Genomic DNA, 14,959 nt, shown 5'->3' with positions numbered 1-14,959 from the left:
GTTTTGCCTTATTTTGAAATCCTCCTGCTAATGACACTAGGCTTTTTTTCTGACTCAGAAGGTTCTTCAGCCTGACCTGGTAGAACTGATCCTCTCAGGTCTGAGTTGTGAATGTTCTAGCAACACTGTCCCTTGAACGGATTGTGCTTGGTTCTATGGCTTTATTTGTCCCCTTACCATCTATCATCATATTTCTGTACACCAAAGAAATTTCATAGGGAGTGTTCAGACATTACATTGATGGTGCTGTCTGTGCCGTGGACTGGCAGAAGTGAAGGAATTGGACTTAGTAGAGTGATGACAATAGTACTAACATTTCTTGTGCTATTGCCGTGAACTTAACAGAGCAATGAAAAAGAAACAACAGGAACTAAAATAAAGATATTCTAAATAATCGTTGAACAGGCACCTGGCACAAGCAGGGTGTCAGAGCTGCATTTCACACAGGCTGAAAGACAGAACTGCATTTGCTAGAAGAGAGTTGAAATGCTGGCATGCTTTCTGAACATTGAACAGTCAGCCAGCATGTCAGTTCCATGGACAGGAAAAACTGGAAGAAAGTTCATCTTGTGAACATGGATGTTAGTAGTTTTAAACTGCCCTGAGGTAGGGTCCCATGAACACTTTACCTTTCAACATTCTGTAGACTGGAAAAATTCAATCTGATATATTAGAATGAACATTTTCACTCTGTAAGTTTAGGAGTGCTCACTTCAGGAGACTCCTATAAACAGCAAAGGAAAAATACATGTTCTTTTATGGGACAGTTACAGCTATTGCTCTTGGTGTTACTTGTACCCTGCTCGACCCTTATCCTCTTCACTAACTAGTACATATCCTAAATTGTCTTCTTAGTATAGGTAGTATCCTAAGCTGTGTGCTTCCAGTATGGGTGTTGCAGATGTCTTCAAATTAGGAAAGCTAGTGTTTCTTTCTTGGCAAAAGTGAATATATCTCCAGTGATCAGAAGTTACTCTCTGCCTATTTTGCACAAGTCTAATAACCTCCACAGGAAAATTACTACTTTATTTGAACTGGCCACCAAACAGAATGCTTGTGCACTGAACTGGAGTGAATTCACAGAAGAACATCTAATGAATGGCTCACCACATTGTCCAAGAAGTAAAACTATTTATTTACCCTGATAATAAATTGTCTCCTAGTCACATGCTTCTGGTTTTGTCCCAGACAAGATTATGGAATAAATGGAACTTTATTCTAGCCCACAGGAAACAACCTGAGATCCTTAATTACATTACAGTAGATAAATGATAAGAAAATGAAAATCTGAAGTGAAAAATAAGCAAATGTGAGAATTGATGCTTAATTATGTTGGCCAATAAAATTACTGGAAAAATCTTTAGTGTATTTTATCTCTCACTGTCCATGCATCTGTCTATTTTATCTTTATAAAATGTTTAACTCTTTCCTTAATAATATCACGATTTTGTTGCAGAAAATAAATTAAGGTCAAGCAAATAATGCTGCTAATCTCACTGAGGTATTAAAAAGCCTTCCTAAGACACAGTTACTAGGAGTGGAACTCAGTGAAATTTCCCCTGTTTTTGAACACTTTACAATTTTGGATAAAAGGTGTTATATAAAAGCTAAAGATCGTACCATGCTATGTATGTGTTCAGTGATGTCATGACCCTTTTCTCTTTTCAAAAGGCTGTGAAAGAACTAAGCCACTTACTGGACTTTCTGACAACTTGAGTTTATACATAACTGAGTGCAATAAAAACATATTTTACATTTTAAAATAAATTTGTTGATTGTTGGGCTTGTAAGATTTGATTTAAGCTCCATCTTGTTTAATTACTTTCTTCAGACCCTTTGAAGTGAAAGATGTTAGGATCTAGGCTGAGTGCTCCAAAAGTTTACAAATGTTTGTTCTATGAAGTTACTTCGCTGGAGGGAGGTTCTGCAGTGAAGATGCTTAATGACATCTAGCTTATTTGTGCAACAGAAGATTCCCTAAATTAAAGAATTGCTGCTGTAATATTTTTCTAAGTAAAGATGTTTAGTTAAGAGAAAAGGAAAAGGAAAACTAGAAGAAAAATCTGTATAGCATATATTCTTGGGAGAGGGGATCAAAGTAAAGAGTTTTAATTGATGCACGCTAATATTTCTCCGTGTCCTTCCTTGTGTCCTACCCAATATCAGGGTAAAGACAAATTCTCTGTTACCATATCCATTTTCCTCACACACTTGAATGTATCTCCCACAATCATTTATGAACTCTAGAAACAAAGGATTGATGTAAAAGCTAAATCCTGATATACCCAATGGAGGTGTCATACAGTAAAGAAAGGTCTCAAGCATATGCTTTGTACTGAGCTGTCATCATTAATCAATCAAAAAGTCCTGTTGTCAAATGAATCAGCAGTGTCAAAACAGGTAGCGTATTAATGCTTTCCTGAACACAACAAACTTTTTCTTTCCTGAACAAACACAAACAAACAAAACCAAAAACAACACCATTTTTTACACAAGGAAGACTGAAAGCACCAATATTCCAGAAGATGCTTTCGTATAAACGTGCCAAGGCTGTGCATAAATTATGAATATTAATTACCTACATGACTACAGATGAGGGTGGGTATGATATCTGGTTGACTGAAATAACAGCAAATGTGATTACATTGGAAGTTACTGATTTACTTGCCTTCAGTCATGTTTATCATCATGGCCTTTTCCTAAATTTTATCTATTAAGAGTGAAATTTCAAAAGTATAAGTAGTCCATTTGCTTCTCCCAGTAAATGTACATTTCAGTGTAATTGACTCTTAAACACATAGACAATATATTGATCATAACATAAAGATGCACTTAACTTGTTTGTTTGTTTGTTTGGAATTTAGGTTAAAAGAGTTGTTAAAAGACAAAAAAAGTATGCCTCACATTGTCTTTAGAGTTTGCAAAGTTTCAGGTCTAATCTTTCTACAGATGAACTCCTAAAGTCAGTGGCCTGTTATTAATGATAGATTGAATGATGAAGCCATAGCATGGTGCTATAGTGTCTTTGGGAAAGAGCTTAGATTTCCAGCAATGTAGTAGAGCATCATGAGCAAGGCCTTGATCTTTAGCTGCAAGTTACAGCTATGAGGTTTATTTTCCCTTGTTTGCTAAAAAAGTTCACTTACATACATCTATGTGAAACATAGCTAATATTTGTTAACCTTTTCATTAATTTCATAGTTCATGTTTACCCTGTTTCTTCCTTGTTGTTCACATTTACAGTGAAAGATCATCTATGTGCTAAAAACTCCACGTCAAATTAAGCTGACCTTGTTTTTCCTAGAGAGAATTAGTAACTGGTTTTACCTCACTGGGCAACTGAACTCCACCACGACCGCTCTCTCACTCCTCCTCTTCAAAGGAAAATGGGGAGAAAATACGATGGAGAGGGCTCAAGGGTTGAGATAAGGACAGGGAGATCACTCAACAATTATCATCATGGGCAAAACAGACTCAGCATAGGGAGATTAATATATATATATATCAATATATATTATATAATTTATTGCCTATCAGTGAGCAGTGAAAAACTAAAAGAAAATTAAAACAACTTCCACCCCATCCACCCTCTTCCACCTCCTCTGTCCTTCCCGAACTGAGCCTGAGGGGGCTGCCCACAGGCAGCAGATCTTCAGGAACTGCTCCCACATGGCTCCGTACCACGGGGTCCATCCATCCCCCAGGAGCAAACTGCTCCAGCACGGGTCCCCCACGAGTGGGCCGCAGCTCCCCCCAGACCCCCTGCTCCTGCGTGGGCTCCTCTCCACGGGCTGCAGCTCCGGCCCAGGGCCTGCTCCTGCGGGGGCTCTCCATGGGCTTCCTGGCACTTTCAAGGTTTAAGAAAACGCTAAATATTCTTCAAGCAGAAGAGAATTGGTTAGAAATTGTAAGCCCGCTTTACAGCAGAAAAGGTACAGAGTGTTTTTATGATTATCAGATAAACAGTTTTTGCATCACTTCAATTTCAGAAATGTGATGTTTGTCTGAACTTCCTTGTAAACCTGGGAATCCTTAGGCATCAAAAGCAAGTGCTACTGGAGAGAGAAGCCAGGCTCTGCCCAATGGGACCCCAAAGCTGGGGTTTCATTGACCCTGCTGACCTGCTAAATCACATACAGACTTCAGCTTCTTCTCATTTTCAAGGAGATTTTGCACTCAGGAGATTTTTCAGACAGGAGCAGTAAAAATGTGTCTTGACTTTCACACCTATGAGGTGGACAGGGAACAGAACAGAGAGTAAATCCTTCTCACATATGAGGAGGAAGAATGCCCCAGTGGCTAATTAGACAATGCTGTGCAGGTATAACCTGCAGTCTTATCTCAGATCCTTAATATCCAGCAATTCACTGTAGCACTCATAACTGAGTATAAAGTAAGATAATACTGCTAGGCAGAAAAATTCATTTTGCCAAACATTGTTGAAAAGTATGTGTTAATTGGAAACCATATGATTCATTTAATCCATTGCAATACTGGCCACTGTTTGTTAGGCACTATATACCAATGCCTTAATTTTTCTTGCTTCTAAGAGATGAAGCAAAGTCAATGCTCTTGTGTGGTTTTCTTCACAAAATAAGACATGAAGTTAGGAGATTTTTTTAATTTTATTTTTATTTTTTATTTTTCCTTTCCAAAGCCCCTTTGCAATTCTTTAATCAGTTTTGTTAATACATTGTGTTAAAAATACAGAATTTCCTAAATCTAATGTGTCTTGTTTAGTATACAGGTACACATGCACTTATGTACTCTATACACTGCTTAGATTCCCAGAACACCTGCTAGACACACAAACACCCTTACTCCTCCAATACTTCACTGATTATGTGCATAATGAATATAAAGTCTCAATAAGACTGTTGAAACATCCTGTAGAATAATATTCTTGGAAAAAAAAAAGCAAAAACCAATAGGGATTAGACCCTTAAATGATCTTGCCAACAAGTTCTGTTCTTGGCTTGTTCATTTAGGCACAATAACAAGCTTCCAGAGTGGAAAGTTTTGGAAAACTTCATCCTTGCTTTATTCAAAGGTCAACAAAGTGATGGAAAGGCCAGCCTAATTACTTCCCCTCAGATATTTGCATCCCTGAGGTTTCGGTGTTTGCAGCAGTCTGCAGAGTTAATTCTGAGATTCTTAGTCACTTTATGCAAAGCGATACCCTGTGCCAGGTGAAAAGCCTGAATTCAATTAAAACTGTGGCCAAGATCTTAGGGGGAAATATATTTCAAAGCCTATGTGAGCAATTTATGCAAAAGTATAACAAGTTTCCTTAGCAACAAGCATTTTCTTGTCAAAGATTTGCTCTCCCAGAACACATCCATTATGGATTATTTATCCCATTATCTCTATATAAGACAGTGCTAACAAAAAGCATTCATTACCGCTCAGTCCCTACATTTGCATATTGTTTTTAAGCTCTTGAATATGTGAGCAATAGCACCCTTAATGGAGGCTAGTGTAAGTTTTTATTACTGCAGTTAAGCTAGCATGTCTAAATTGAAATGAAAAATGCTGAAACTCTCTTTAAAGTACAAATGAATCTTCCCCAGGATTTCTATTGAGGCTATATTTTTTGCTACTAACCCCATAAAATGATGGCTTCAGTTAGTATTCTGTTATGCTTTCTAGCCATCTGAAAACATTCCAGAGAATTGCTTTATCTGAAACAGTTACCTATTTCACATTAGAGTGGTTTTACACTTCTAACAATAAGTAATAAATGTTGGTGCTCGACCAAATTATTTTATAGACTTGAAAATTAAATAAATTAATTCACTATCTATGCTTCCAGAACACTTTTCCTAATCCACTGCTAACACAGGGAAGCCCCACCAGTAAAACCTTGGAGAGAATTTGTCCTCAGCAGAGAGCATGTCTGGCTTGAAGGACTGTCTGTGGAGGTGTTCAGAGAAAGCAGGCTTGATTTCACTTTCCAGCTGGTGCCCTCTGTGCTGATCCTGCTATCTCATGTGCTGATGAACTGCTAGCACTGGTGCGCAAACACTGCAATAGCAGCATGGTGCAACTGCACCACTGGTGCAATGGGCTCTCTGCACTCACATTTTGCAGCCTCATCCAGGTCCCATGTAACAACTAGAACAGCTCCAAAGTTGATATATAGTTGAATTTATAGTTTTGGAGTCCAGAGAAAAGCTGTTTTCTGTGCCTTAATCTTCAAGTAACACTGCATATATACCAAGAGAAAAATTTTAAATACCACCTGGTGAGAAGTTATTTCAGTGGCTAAGAAGGTGTAGTGATTTTACAGGTGAGGAAAAGAAATTCTGTGTTTGTCTGAGATGACAGTGGAGGGTGGTTAATACAGCCTCCATAAATGCTCAGGTTTCCAACAGCCAAAGCACTTGCTTTTGGAAAAAATGAAGATTTGGTACATATCCACACTGAAAGAGAATTTTTGAGAGAATTGCTGCTGAAAGCAATTTCTGGTGTGCAGCCTTTCCTGGATAAAGAATGAAAATCGATAGGTGTATAGCACATTCATTCTGTGAATGCAAAGCAGGAATCTGCTCAAGGACTGAGACATCTAGTCTCCCTTCTCTAGCAGAAAACAGGATAGAGCACAAAATTCAGTATTTTCAATAATGGTCCTAACTTTTGACACTGTATTTTTATTCCAGACTGAGAAGAATATATTTTAAAGCTACTGAAAAATATGTTCAGGCCCACTGCATTTCATGAGAAAACATAATTCTGTATGATTGGAAGTAAAAGCAAAAAATACTTTACTCAGTGAGGGAACATATTTGTTCACTAAAATCTCCATCTTTTTAAAACAATTCAGCAGGGAATCTACCTGACAAAGGCAACTACATCTCTTAACAGCTTTATAGTTCAGACAGAAGAGGAAAAGAATCAACTCCTGCCATGTACAAAGTGGGGAAGATAAAGAAAAACAGCAGCAGGAAATCACTATTGCCCAGAGTAGTCTGAGAGTGTGAGAAGTGGGAGATGTTTATAACTTCCAGGCAAGACAACACTAAAGAGGAGTTATCTGTTGGTTCATCAAGTCTTCAGGAGAGCAGCACTTCTGATAGCAGTGTGCTTTTCTGCTGCAACAAAAGCATCCATCCCACAAGGAGTTATCACTACATCCATCTCCAGAACTTGTAAAGGGCCCATTACTGCTGCACCCAAGCTTCTAGCAGAATCAAATGCATTTATATTCACACCATTCACACAGGGAAATCCATAATAACCACAGCACTGAATGTACATATTTTACCCTGAAATGTCACACAGTAAGATCTACTGCACAGTTTGCAACTTAAGACCATCCTGAGACAACTATAATGTTGGCATGCTAATCCCTGTCTCTGCAATGTACCGTATGTGTGAAATATACAAGTATGACCATAATGTACAGCAATACAGTTCATCTGTGGAACTCTAAGCAGTTGCTATGGGATTTACAAGCCCTGTAAGAAAATTTCTATGTGCTGAATTTTGTATAAAGTCAAATGAATTTCCATTTCTCAGTCTCACTTTGCTGACAAGTAAGGATTAGATCATGTCCACAAAGTGCAGACTGAAAATCACTAGGTAAGACTTCAACTTTACTTTTACTTGACAAAACTTCATCCTTGTTGTTTGGTACGTGGATCTGTTTCCAGGTTAATGGAAGGCACCGTGGTTATGCAGGTCTTTGCAGTTCCAATCATAACAACCACTTCTGACTGCCTGCAGTCAGACAGGTGAAGTAGCCCATGCATTATCGAAAAGTCTTCCCTGCTTCTAAGGTGCAGTTGAGGACACTGGACTCAGACCTGAGTTTCTGCATCCTCCAGGATGAGCAGAATAGGACTTTCAGGAGAATATTTTAACCCTTCCATAAAATAGAAAGCTGAATTCTGTTTTGCTGTTCACCCATCCCTACTGAACAGATTTGCTTTTGTTTGTCATTGTTTCACCAACAGACATTTTTAGGTTGCCTCAGTGGCCTTGAGTGTTGGTAAGAGCTTAACCACAATAATCATCAAGGACAAAGAAGGAAATGAAAATAACTGTTAGGTGTTGTAGTCCAAGTCCTGCTTTGAGTAATGAGAAAAGAAGCATTTGTATAATTTAAATCTCCCTCACCAAAAGAAGAAGAAGAAAGGAACACTACCTCAAAAATTCCAGTTAGAATTAAAAGAAGGCAGGAGGTGCAACTCTTGAAGGAAAACAATATCTTATGTTTTCACTTCATTTTTATTTTATTTTTATTTTTATTTTAAATATTTTTTTAAATGAACATCCACATTAACTGCCAACAGAGGTGTCTAAACCTGTGGCATCTGAGGAAGAATTAAATATAATAGGGAATTCAGATATGAAACTAAAGATTAGGTTCTGTGTCTTACATTCACATAGCTATAATTTTATTAGATGCCATTGAGGCTAGGTTACTGCTACTGCTTCTGCTATTTCTATTCCATTAATAGGAGCTAACAAAAGCACGTCTAGGAAAATTTACCAACAAGCAGCACTGACTACAGATTCTGATGAAGTTTGTAAGTGTAAGCTGAAATGCCTTGCCTATTGCACCTGTGATGCTTATTACAGCTGGCAGCAAACTTCATAGCTGTTAATCATGATAAAGGTTTCCTTTAAGGAGAAGATAATCATGATAAAAGTTTCCTTCTATAAAGGAGAATCTGTTTCTTTCATACAGGTTTATATCTCCTTCAAGATACAGGGAATCCTCAAATTAAGATAGTCAGAACTCCCCTCAACACAGTCTAAAACACTCAAACTGTTCTCCAGCATAGCGGTTTGTGTAGACACATTATACAAATTTGGCACCATGATTGACAGAAAACATGTTGTTGAGGTGTCTGTCAACCTATCCATACAGGAGAGTAGCAGGGTACACAAAATGTAAGACAGAGGCAAAAGTTTTTCGCCATTCCTTTGAATCTTGCCATAAAGTATTCGTACATATTCAGCTGCAGACTGGGTTTGTCCTGAACAACACAGAATAGATTTACAGCATAGTGTATAACAATATTTCTGGATTTTATGGTAATTGAAAATTCAAAATCTAAATTACAGAAAAAAAAATCTAAGACTCTGCATAGATTTGGCATTTTCTATAATCTTAACCTTAATATTAGGATTGAATAATAATACTAATTATAATAAAAAAAGAAATTTAGAAATAACTTTAATTCTTAATATTTATTTTCTTTACCTGCAAGGGTTAGAATAATTGAAAAAAAAAACAAAAAACATCCAATACATTATTATTCCAGCAGAAGTAAGGCTTCCACATCATTTCAAGTCAGCTGGCTCTCATCCAAAATCCCCATATCCATATTTTTGATATATTAAAAATGCCAGCATGGTCTTTCTCTCTCTCTTTTAAAATTGATTTGCTTATTTTTACCCAGAACAGAAACTCAGCTAAATATCTCTGAAGAGGGTAGTCAGTCCAAATTTTTGTCAGTTAGATTTAGTGTATTAACCGACACACATTTTATGAGAACAAATAACTCCTTACTAGTACACCTAATATTGCCCTGATAGTCTCTTATATCAACACAAAGGAATAGCCAGGGATGTTTTCAGACAACCTTTATGACCAATTAAGGTAACCTCAGCTAGTAATTTTCAAAGTACTGTGAGAAAATGAAATACCCACAAAACATAAAATAGTTAGTCCCAAATAAAGAACATATTCCTCACTCTTACTGTGGCAAATGAGGTACAGAGGTACAATATTGGTGAGTGATCTTTGCTGGTCATCCAGTGAAATCAGTAGCAACATCTGCAGCCATCAGGATACCTTGGTGCCTGAGATTTAATGAAAAAAAAAAAAAAAAAAAAGATTTGAGGTGTACTGGTACTATCACAAACTTTTCTCCCTCTCCACTTAAAAAAGAGATGAAAAATATATGCCAACAGGGTAATGTTAAAGCATAACATCATGGCAAGACCAGTTGTTCTCTGGATACCCGGTACCCTGAGCTGGTGGAAGGAGATGGGGAGCAGGATGTGGCCCTCACTATCCACGAGGAAATGGTTGGCGACCTGCTACAGCACTTGGATGTATGCAAGTCGATGGGGCCGGATGGGATCCACCCGAGGGTACTGAGCGAACTGGCGGAGGAGCTGGCCAAGCCGCTTTCCATCATTTATTGGCAGTCCTGGCTATCAGGAGAGGTCCCAGTCAACTGGCGGCTAGCAAATGTGACGCCCATCTACAAGAAGGGCCGGAGGGTAGACCCAGGGAACTATAGGCCTGTTAGTTTGTCCTCAGTGCCAGGGAAGCTCATGGAGCAGATTATCTTGAATGTCGTCACGTGGCACTTGAAGGGCAACCAGGCGATCAGGCCCAGTCAGCATGGGTTTATGAAAGGTAGGTCCTGCTTGATGAACCTGATCTCCTTCTATGACCAAGTGACGCGCCTGGTGGATGAGGGGAAGGCTGTGGATGTGATCTACCTTGACTTCAGTAAGGCTTTTGACACCGTTTCCCACAACATTCTCCTCAAGAAACTGGCTGCTCGTGGCTTGGACTGGCGTACGCTTCGTTGGGTTAAAAACTGGCTGGATGGCCGGGCCCAAAGAGTTGTGGTGAATGGAGTCAAATCCAGTTGGAGGTTGGTCACTAGTGGAGTCCCCCAGGGCTCAGTGCTGGGGCCGGTCCTCTTTAATATCTTTATCGATGACCTGGACGAGGGGATCAAGTGCACCCTCAGTAAGTTTGCAGATGACACCAAGTTAGGTGCGTGTGTCGGTCTGCTCGAGGGAAGGAAGGCTCTGCAGGAGGATCTGGATAGGCTGGACCAATGGGCTGAGGTCAACTGTATGAAGTTCAACAAGGCCAAGTGCCGGGTCCTGCACCTGGAGCGCAACAAGCCCAAGCAGCGCTACAGGCTGGGAGATGCGTGGTTGGAAAGCTGCCAAGCCGAGAAGGACCTGGGAATACTGGTTGATAGGCAGCTGAATATGAGGCAGCAGTGTGCTCAGGTGGCCAAGAAGGCCAACAGCATCCTGGCTTGTATAAGAAGCAGCATGGCCAGCAGGGCTAGGGAGGTGATTGTCCCCCTGTACTCGGCTCTGGTGAGGCCTCACCTCGAGTACTGTGTTCAGTTTTGGGCCCCTCACTAGAAGAAGGACATGGAAGTGCTCGAGAGAGTCCAGAGAAGGGCGACGAAGCTGGTGAGGGGTCTGGAGAACAAGTCTTACGAGGAGCGGCTGAGGGAACTGGGGTGTTTATCCTGGAGAAGAGGAGGCTCAGGGGAGACCTCATCGCTCTCTATAGGTACCTTGAAGGAGGCTGTAGAGAGATGGGGGTTGGTCTATTCTCCCATGTGCCTGGTGACAGGACGAGGGGGAATGGGCTAAAGTTGCGCCAGGGGAGGTTTAGGTTGGATATTACGAAGAACTTCTTTACTGAAAGGGTTGTTAGGCATTGGAATGGACTGCCCAGGGAAGTGGTTGAGTCGCCATCCCTGGAGGTCTTTAGAAGATGTTTAGATGTAGTCCTTAGTGATATGGTTTAGTGGAGGTCTTGTTAGTGTTAGGACAGCGGTTGGACTAGATGATTTTGGAGGTCTCTTCCAACCTAGACGATTCTGTGATTCTGTGATTCTGTGATAAATTCTACTTAGAACAGACTAGTTTCAAAGACAGAGAACATTTTCAATAAGTTCTTATTTTCAATAAGTTCTTATTTTCAACAATTTTTATTTTATTTTATTTTATTTTATTTTATTTTATTTTATTTTATTTTATTTTATTATTTATTTATTTTGTGATTGCTGCATTAACTTGTGGATCTGTATCTGCAGCACAGGAGCACAGGTGGAGTGTCCTGGGAGCAGGTGGGGAGGAAGGAGCTCTGGTGGATGGTGTCACAGCCAGTGAAGCCTCATCAGATCTTTGCACCAAGAGGAAGAGGGAGCGATAGCAGACGGATAGCCCCTCTTGCAGGGGACAGAAACACTCATCTGCTAGAAAGAGCTGCTGTGTGTTGAGGTTTGTTGTGCAGCAGATGATTAAATCTTGGACAATGGAGAGAGGCTTCATCAGATGACACGGACCTTGGCCTTTTGGCCCATGCTGCTCATTCCCCTGATCACCAGTGAGGTACTGCCCAAAGGCAGAGGCAACCACCTGGCCCCCTCCCAAGAGCCAGCTGGGATCAGTGCACTGTGAGGGCCTCTTGGGCCCACTCGCCACCCTGGGATCAACAGCCCAGGATGAGGCTATGGAGGGCTTGGGTGCACCAAGGGCAGGCAGGCCTAGGCAGGGCTGGACCCAGAAGCCCCCTGGGGCAGCAGGAAAGAAACAAGGAGCTGCAGAAAGAGACCCTCATGCACCAACCTCAACTGCTGCCCTTCCTGGCAGCTAGCCTTCAGGGTTAGGAGGTGTGGAGTGTAACAAGTACTGCAGGTGAGGGACATTGAGATGGGGTGAGAGAGGAGTGTTGTTTGAAGTCCAGCATGTGAAGCGGAAGGAGAGTTGTCTTTATGCTTGTTTAATTATGTCTCTTTCTCCATTAATCAAAAGCTTGTGTTAATTGACAATAAATAAATTGCCAGAGCTGAGGCTGTTTTACCCACAACAGCAGGACATGAAATCTGTTTTCATTTGTTCTTGTATGATGGTTTCAGGTTCCCCTCTCTTTCAGTCTCTGCACCCTGACATCAAAGTCTTCTGGAAATGTTTTATTGCTTCATATCTGTCACCCTTTAAATAGTTCACTGGTTTATATTGTTGTCGTGAAAATATGTATTTTGTTTGTTTGTTTGTTTTAAACAGGAATGTCCCCTTGAGGTTTCTGGAAGTGTGAATTCCCCCAAGGTATTACTTTAAAATAGACACAGACAGGGTGCTACAGCACTAACCAATGTCTAAGTCTGATTTAGGCACTGGAAGTTTTAAATTTTCAGAAGTCTACTAGTCAGTGATGTAAATCCATTATGTCTGTTCATCACACAAACACAGTTGGAAACATCCTTTTGGAGAAGGTGGCGTGCTGGTGAATATTCGTCAGTTTGAATGTGGCTGATGCTATCAGGATGTTATTCTTAATACTTGACGCAGCTTCAATAGAAAACAATGCATCTCCAGGCAATAATTTTATTTGAACAAAACAAATATATATATATATATTTTTTTTTTTTTCTGTACAAAAATACAATATGATTTGTGTTGCATCTGTAGCTCTCAGAGTCTTTGCGAGTGGTAGAAAGAGAAACTGCACTAAGTGCTGCTAAAACAATCCCCAGCAGGGAGGGAGTTCTTACTCCTGAGGTCCTCAACTACCCAAATAAGTAAGACAAAAATGTATGTATATGTATTGTTACTGTATTAGCAATGGCAGTTAAGAAACAGAGATTTAAGAATTTTAGGTAACACTTTTGTCTGTTTCAGGATTTAATGGACTTAGCTCCGTTCCGTTCTGATTTCAAAGGACTGGTTAGAATCCTAAAACTCACTGTGATTACATGTGATTTCATGCACCTTCCAGATCTGAACAGTTTGGAGAGTTTGTTGCAAAGTTTTTGCAGAGTTTTAGTTTGTTGTTTACCAAAAATAAAAAAAGACAGATTTTATTTGAATATTTTAATTTTTTTTTTATTTGTTTGTTTTCTAGTTTTGGCTTTTTTTTTTTTTTTTTTTTTTTTTTTTTTTTTAATCTATATAGGTTTATTTATATAATTCATCAAATTTCATGTTTACATATTTGACAAAACATTTTAGAGTGATGTTTCAGTCTGAGCTGTATCTGAATGAATTTGTAAAAGAAAATAATATGACATTCAGCATTACTTTTCAGCTTTCAACCCCCTGAAGGAAATATAGAGAGAATGAAAAAGTGCAGCACATTATTTAGAGTGACAGAGTTTTGTTTTCCACTGTTTCATTTTGCAAGCTAGTTGGAAAGCTTGTCTGAAGAGCGTTTGTCAAAAAAATAATAATAATAAAAAAAAATTGCTTAAAACCAGCAATACTGAACCAAACTATATCTATATGCTTCTGGAAATCTGCTTCTCATGTAAACAAAACCTCACAATCTGTACGAGAATCAGAAACTGAACCCAGAATTTCTGAGTTGTGTTTCAGTCAACTGGGAACATCAGAGCTGCATAATGGACAGATGAGAAGTGCTCTGTAATCTTGTTGTTTCTCCTATTATTATTAACAGAAAGCAAAAAGAACAGTGTTCAATAGACTCTCCCAGGTTAGAGCTATCCTTTCCCTAAAGGCACTTGTGTCTTCTAGCAGCCGATAGTTTGAAGTTCTTCTAGGTCTTAGGTCACACTAGGGCAATCATTTAAATAAACATCGAAAGATTTATCTTTGCTGATTTTGTCTCTTCTGCTCTTGATCCCATCTATAGCTTCAGCTTCACACGTAGTTGTGGAAAATAGTTGCATAATTTTGTCCTGCACTGTACATATAAAGCCCTTCAGTTTATTTGCCCTAAACCATCTGCCTGAGCAACTACTGTATTTCTTACACTTGTCATAAATCGAGACAAGTTAACAATTGCTTTTAATGATTTCTTCCTTGTTAAGTTATAATAAAGATGTTCAAACATGCTCTGATTAGATTTTTTCTCTTGGCAGAAAACTGAAGAAAGATAATGGGCATTGTAAAAAGGAAACTAACTGTTACCTTGGGAGGTCTTCCTCTTGTTTTCTTTGTGATTTTCAACCTCTGTCCAGGCAAGGCCTCAGTGGAATTTGTATGACAAAGTGAAAAGTACAAAAGTGGGTACTCTTCTCAATGGCATGCTACAAAAAACTCTCATGGATTTTGTAACAAACAGAGCAGAATATATCTGTATGTTTATATTGTTCTGATGGGTGGTAGCTTAAACCTGTGCTTTGGTGCTGTCTCTGTAATCAGATCTGGTCAGATCTATGAGGAAAAGGTCCAGTAGATGTAGAGCTTCCAGTGAAAGTCTGGTGAAATTATTTCA

Source organism: Cygnus olor, chromosome Z, assembly GCF_009769625.2.
Source record: "Cygnus olor isolate bCygOlo1 chromosome Z, bCygOlo1.pri.v2, whole genome shotgun sequence".
Lineage (NCBI taxonomy): Eukaryota > Metazoa > Chordata > Aves > Anseriformes > Anatidae > Cygnus > Cygnus olor.
This window is presented reverse-complemented; position numbering follows the sequence as displayed.